At 51.5% G+C, this 7,072-nt stretch overlaps 1 protein-coding gene across 2 annotated transcripts in view; it reads left to right on the top strand.

Moving 5' to 3' along the window:
* The first annotated feature begins 416 nt into the window (after window positions 1–416).
* EXTL3 (exostosin like glycosyltransferase 3) overlaps window positions 417–7,072 on the top strand; it is a 136,693-nt gene continuing 130,037 nt past the window's right edge. Inside the window, exon 1 of one of the 2 annotated variants that reach the window (XM_017830467.1) lies at window positions 417–435. The gene's annotated coding sequence lies outside the window, so the exon portion shown is untranslated. Of the gene's footprint in view, window positions 436–1,203; window positions 1,223–7,072 lie in introns of those variants that run through there. The other variant, XM_017830465.1, reaches the window with a different exon arrangement.

Raw genomic sequence — 7,072 nt, forward strand, 5'->3', positions numbered from 1 at the left:
TATACATATATATATACATATATATACATACATATATATACATATATATATACATATATATACATACATATATATACATATACACACATACATATATATTTTTATATATATATACATACATATATATATACATATACACATATACATATATATTTTATATATATTTTTATATATATATATATGTATATATGTATATGTATATATACCCCATCAGAACCCCAAACCAGCCCCACACCCCAGTGACCCCCCCCATCCCCTTCCCACCGCAGGGAGCCCCAGGCAGGCGATGCCAGCAGAGGGCACTTCGCCCCCATTTTTGGGAGCCGCTTCCCAGAATGCAGCGAGCCGGGCCGGGGGCTCCGCGGGCTCCGCACGCCGGGCTGCGGCCGCAGAGACAGCGCCGAGGGGGCTCCCGGGGCAGCGCAGCCCCGCCAGGTAAGGGGGCTGGATGCTTTGGAAGGGGGGGAGGGGGGGGAATATATGATTTAATTTCATTTTATGCTACGTTATTTTATTTTATTTTCATTTTTTAAAAAAAATTATTTTCTTGTATCTCGTTTTTCTTGTATTTCTTATGTATCTTGTATTTCTTATGTTTTAGTATTATATCTAAGTGATTTGTGTTATTTCACTTTATAACCGCTTCCCCCTTCCCCACGACACGGGAGGGGTGCCCCGGACTCACCCGGGGAGCAGCAACAGCCCCTCTCGGGATGGGTCCGGCTTGGAGGGGACCCATCACTCCCTATCCCCTGTCCCCTCCCTATCCCTATCCCTATCCCTCCCTATCCCTATCCCTCCCTATCCCTATCCCTCCCTATCCCGAGGTGCCCTCGGGGCTGGGGGTGTCCCTGAGCCTGGGGGTGTCCCCGGGGCTGGGGGATTTTTTTCCGTGGGATGACCCCTGGCTGAGCTGGCGGCTCGGTGGTTGGGATTTCGCCCAGATCCCTAAAGTTTGGGGGAAAGTCGTGCCGGTGGCCCCCGGGGGTGGCACTGGCTCGTCTCCCGCAGCGCCGGGATGGTGCAACATAAATTAGGTTTAATGTGACGGCGGCGTTTGAGCGGCGGGCGGGGGCTCCTCTGCCCCCGCTGGAAGTTGCTTTCGAGTTTGGCAATTTGGGCCATGGGGGGATGCGAGGAGAATTGGCGGCTGTGAAAGGTTTCCTGTGCCGCGAGGAGAAATCCCTGCTGGGAGGGAGAGCCTGGAATGGTCAGAGAGGAGGTGAGTGGCCCCCAAAAGCAGAGGAGTGGGTTTGGCTCGCCCTTAGAGAGGCATCTCGGGATCCCCGGTGTAGGGATCCCTCTCCGTGGTTTGGCGATGGCTGCGTTCACTCCTAGTCCTGGGATGTGAACCAGGAGACAGCAGGGAGAGCAAAAGCACTTGGAGAAGTCAGGATGCTCCGGTCTCAGCTCCGTGCTCAGGTCCCCCCTTCGTGTCATAGATCTGGGGGGTGCTCAGGACTCACCGTCTCCCTCGCGTTGTGTTTTGGTCGGTCAGCTGGTTAAAAGCCTGTTTTGGCAGAAAAGCCCCCCAGACAGAGCAGCATTAAAGACATTTTCCTGGGCCAGGGAGGGAAGTTGGCCCCGGGCTAAAGCAAATAAACTTGTATTTCATCATGCTGGGCTGGGCTTCTTTGTGTTCCGCTCTGCTCTGGGCAGTCTGGGCTCCCAGATGTTTCCACGTCCAACCTTCACCTTCAAACGCGTCTCGGGGGCCGAGCAGAAGAAACTTCTGCTCCTTTCTGCAAACCTGGCTCCCTGCGGGGGCCGCTCGGTGCTCTGCCTTCCCCCGAGCTCTTCCTTTGGGCGTCTCTCCCCCGGGGCTGCTGCGGGAAGGGGGTTTGCAGGGTTTCTTTTGCCGGGAGATGCTGCAGCCGTGGGAAGAGGGAGCATGGCTGACCTGCGGCAGCCGGAGCAGCGAGCTCTGCCAGGAATGTGTGGCCAGAGCTGCTGGGCTCGGGGAGGGGTAAAGGATGCTGCAAAGGAGGGAAAACTCTGTTCTTTTTGTCCCTGGGAGGGGTGTTGAAAACAAAAGGTGCTGAGATATCTCTCTGCCCATCCCCACTGCTGCAGACCTGGCCGGGTCTGGGAGCTGGAGCTCAGATGTGTCCCGGTGATAGTGGGAATGTGCTTTTCCAGAGCAGGACTGAGGGGTGAGGTGACTGGCACTTATAATTTATATGGAGCCGTAAATGTTCCCAATTGCCTGTGAAGAAACCTCGAGCAGGAGCTTTCTCCTTGCTGGAAGAGCCTGTGTGGTCTCAGGGATGCAGGAGATGCGGCCCAGTGCCATCCAGGCAGATGGCAAAGACCAGGAGTGGGGAAAGTGGGGTATCGGTAGGGAAAAAAATAAGGAAAGATCAAAATGAAGTGATGTGTGGTGCCCTGATGTGCTCTGCTGAGGGGGGTGTGAGCCTGCTGATCCCATAGGAATGGGCCTGGAGAACCTGTGGCTTCTTCGCTGCGGCGCTGCAGGCGCAGAATCTACAGCTGAGACTGAAAATCAGTGTGATTTGTTAAATTATTCCATCTTCTCCTGAGAAAACAGATGAAACGTAGGTGCCAGCGTCTCAAGTGCCTGTGAAATGTTGTTACATCGGGAGGGAGGGAAGATTCTGACACGCTGAGCAGGTTCCATCCATTACAATATTTCCAGCACTCAGAGGGGGTTTTTAAACCACTCGTGCCCTCGCATTTCCATATGAATAGATGCATGGGAAGCAAACTCTGAGGTGACATGAGGCAGTGGAGAAACCCAGGTGGGTTTTTCCCCATCAAGACCCTTTGCTGGGTCCTTTGAGAGGGCCCTCCAGCTCCAGTCCATTTGTGGCCGGTGGAGGTGATGCTTTCTCATCTCCAGTACATTTTTGGCTTCTTTGTACCAGTCTTCGTGCTTTTGGGAGGAGGGAGGATGGAAATGTTGGAATTCCTGCTGAAAAGTTTGACATTTCACAGCAGATAATGCCAAATGTAGACAGTTGCTTGGATTTGGCTCTTCTTTGCTGAGTTTAAGGGAAGGCAGGATGGGATTCAGGCTGGAGGTGGAGGAAGGAGGTGGCACATACACCCCTCGTGTCACGGTGACATCCAGCTCTGGGGTTTTTAGCAGACATCCAGCTCTGGGAACAGGCTCTTTACAAGTTGTTTCGTGCCCAGAAACTTGAGTCAGTCGTATCCAGCAAAAATAGGGAGGTGAGAGAACCTCTGCTCCCGTGTCACCGACATCAGTTCCTGTGGCAGCTGTGATTTGGTCACTGGGGATCCCAAAAACCATTTTGTGGTTGTTGGGTGAGTTGGAATTGAAGGTTCACTTTGCTTCCTCCATCTCTTCTGTTTCTCTGGAAAGGAGAAAAGTGTTTCCAGTCCATAATTGTCTTTATTATACCTGTAGTTGGTTTCTGGTGGATCCTGGGAGGAGCTGCCTGGAAATGGTCAAACAGGAGGTTTTCTGATCCTTGTGGCAGGACCAGGACAGGGTCCTGGTGACCCTCCAAGTGATGGAGGAGTGGTGGGCACTGGTGGCTTGCATGTGATGCACACATCTGCTGACTGCTCCCACCCAGGGATGGCTCTTTCCAGATGTGCCACTTTTTTTTTTTGGATTTCTTTCCCAAACACCAGCTGGATTTTCCCAGAGGAGTGGTATTGGGATGTCCAGTTGCAGAAGGAGATGGTGGCACTTTGCCCAGCTGCTCTCTGGGCTGTGTGCTGTCTCCCTGCCCTTTCTGCATTCCCCTGGAAAAACCAGAGGGTTTGCCACGGAACGTGGCCTGGGGATGCTTTTTCCTCCAAAACGGGCCTGAACTTGCCCAGTTCTGCTGCAAAACCTCCAGCTGCTTGCGTGGGCTGTTCTTCAAAAACAAAGGCACTTAAAAACCTACTCTTTTCCCCAAAAATAGCGTTGGTGGCTGGGACTCTCCCTGGGTTGCATTCCTGACGGTTAAAGAGTGGGTTTATTAGTTAATAAGGCAGTAATCATTGATGAAAATCACCCAGCAGTCCTGACCCACTGGGAACAAAAGGGATCCACCTCCAGAGGCTGCTACAGGGAGCACTGGATTTGCACCTTGCAGTGCTCTGTACCTGGCTGAGTTCTACAGGTTTGAGTAACTCCCTGTGGGGGTCATATTTTGTATGAAAATGGTGAAAAAAAAAAGAGATGTTCCTGGATGCTCTGAGTGCTGCTGACCTCGTGCTCTGGGGTCCTTTTGCTAAGTCCTGGCCCTGGTTTGTGAATCCGAGATTTCTTACGGCCAAAAGTCTGAAAATTTTCAAGCAGTTCTTTCCTTTGGCAGCTTTCATTTCACAGTTCACCTTTCTTTCCAGCTGTAATTCCTGCTGAGGCTTCCTAGAGAAAGGGTGAGGGGGGGGAAAAAAAATAAAAAGAGAAAAAAAGCAAGCAGGCATTTAATAATAGATCAAAAATGAGATTATGCAGTAAGTCAGCCCTCCCCTTCCCAAAATGCAACCAAAGAAATTGCAAATCACCTTGGAAAAAAAGGAGAAGAAAACAGCAAAGATCAAACCTGGTGTTAAGAATAGATGAGGTGTTTATATTTAATTTAATGGCTGTGTACTGCCACTGTCCTGGAACAGCCTCCCGGCCCTGAATTCCTGTTTGTGATTAATTAAACAGTGGAGACGAACTGGGATGGGGGAAATTCAGTGGAGCTCTGAATGTGAATGCAGTGAGGCCCGGGGAGGGTTTGCTGCTTGGTTCACCTGAAGGTCTGGGCACACCTGGGCACGTCGGTGGCATAGTTGGAGGCAGCTCCCCAAAAATGGGAGGATTAAGGAGATGCTCCTTGTTGTCCATCCCTAGATCAGTTCTAACCATGTTTGGCAGAGAGGTGGGGTCTCAGAGGGGAGGGAACCCAGCGGGGAAGTGCCACGGTGGAGGGAAGAGGTGAGCTCATGTTATTAAAGGGAAGAGCCTTTGGCAAGACTGGGACAGTCTTGGCTCAGTCAAGGCTTGATGAGACACGACTTCCCTGGAAAGGAGGCTCAGTCCTGGCACTGGGCACTGAGCCTGCCAACCCCAGGCCTGTTCTTGTTTGCTGTAACCCCTCTGGCTCTTCCAGGTCCTGGTTTTGGTGGGGCCGCTGCCACAGCCCGGGCGGGAGGTTGGGAGCTGGGGCTTGGCGTGGCCTCGGCTGCCTCACCAGCCTGTGGGGATGTTCCTCTCCTGGCTCATCCCAGAGGTTCCCGAGCCGGCGTGGACATTGTGTTTGTGAGCTGTGCGGGCTCCAGGGAGCCAGGCTGGGAGGATGCGCGAGGGGAAAGCTCTCGCTCTTGCGCGGTGTCTCCACTTGGTGTGACCCACCCTGAGGTCCTGTTGGCACCCTCAGGGAATGAAATACCAGGAGGGACACGGGGCATAGACAGTCCTGTCCCATATTGCCTTTGTCCAACACAGATCACCCAACCTGGGTCATGCCACGGGGATAAAGACCCACACAAGGCCACGTTGGAGCAACCAGGATCTGCTCTGTGGGGCTTGGAGCAACCTGGTCTAGTGAAAGGTATCCTTGGCCACATCAGGGGGTTGGAACGAGAGGATCTTTCAGGTCCCTTCCAACCCAAATTATTCCCTGTACTTGTGGAGTTGGAGGAGAATCTGTTTCATTACTTGCTGGGCTGCTGCTCTTCTTGTTTATTCCCCAAAAGGAAGAAAGTGAGGTGTGCCAGAGCTGAAACTCAGTAAAATAAATAAATTCAGACTTTGGAAACAACTGCTTGGAGGTAGAATGAGCCTCAACAAGAAAATGTTTGTCTTCCAGCTTTCTCCCGAGGCTGGCTGGGAATAAAGTGCCAGGAGAAGACAGGGCAAGGTTGACTTTCTTTTAATTTCAAATATATTCCGAAAGCCGAGCAGTTGGAATTTCTTTTTTTCTCCCTTTAAGTTGCTTTGCCAAGTTAGGGTGGAGAAAACCAGCTGAAAGCCTTGCCCTGGTGGATGTGGGATGGAGGCAGGAACGCATTTATTTTCATTTACCTGTTTTTCACCGGCGAGGCCCCGAGGCGAGGAGCGGAGCCGCGGCTTTTCCCTCCAAATCCCTTCTCCCAGCACCAACAAGATCAAATCCCTTCTCCCAGCACCAACAAGATCGGCACGGGAGATAGGGGATTGAGTCAGCAATGCAGATGCCATCAAATGTCTGCTTTATTCCAGTGGATGAATCAGAGCAGTGTCAGAGCCTCATATCCTGCATCTCCTGATAACAGTGCAGTTACTTCCAAGGGAACAGGACCCGGTGAGATCCCATTATCCTGCCTGTTGTGAGCACCTCTGACTCCCTGGCACCAGCAGTGCCTGTTTGAGTGCAGCTCTTGCAGCAGCACGTGGAGATGGTTATTTTTTTAAATCCTGCATCCTGGAGCCATATAAGATGTGGTGGGGTTTTCTTTATATTTGCATTAAAAGCGACCCAACATCTCTATAGGCACAGGCACACGCATGTGAATATATAAATCTGAATATATATATTTATGAATAATTATATACGAATATATAAATGAGTGTTTTCTGCCACTAGTCCAGGTACTGGTTGCTCACTCCACAGGCTTTTCCAATGTTCCATCTCCTTGGAGAGGAAGAGGGATCAGCTTCATTTGACTTTTCCAACCATGTGTTTACCTCCAAAACCAGCTGAATTTCCAGGCTTTAAATTTTTCCCTTTCGTTTCGCTGTGAGGATCACAAGCAGGAGTGAAACCCTTTGTCCTCAGAAGTTCTCTGCTTCTCCCTTGCCAGGCTTTTCCATCCCCAGCTCCTGGGTTGGGAGGCCCAGGCCACAGCCAGCCCAGGGACAGCTTCCTGCTATTGTTCCACGGGGACAGGCCCTGGCTCCCTCGCAAGGGTTACGTGGGGCCGCCGCCTTTTGCATCACTTGCCTCTTTTCTCCTGGTTCCAGGGGACCATCTGTGTCCTGTTCCTGCTGCAATCCCGATTCTGGAGCCGGTCTGGAAAGCCTCAGTGGGATAGAAGGAGGCTTGCAACATCCCCTAAAAACAGATAAACAGTGAAATTTTGCAAAGTTCTGGCTGTATTCCCCCCAAGGGACACGTGGAGC

This window comes from Lepidothrix coronata, unplaced genomic scaffold (assembly GCF_001604755.1).
Source record: "Lepidothrix coronata isolate B3197 unplaced genomic scaffold, Lepidothrix_coronata-1.0 Scaffold179, whole genome shotgun sequence".
Taxonomy (NCBI): domain Eukaryota; kingdom Metazoa; phylum Chordata; class Aves; order Passeriformes; family Pipridae; genus Lepidothrix; species Lepidothrix coronata.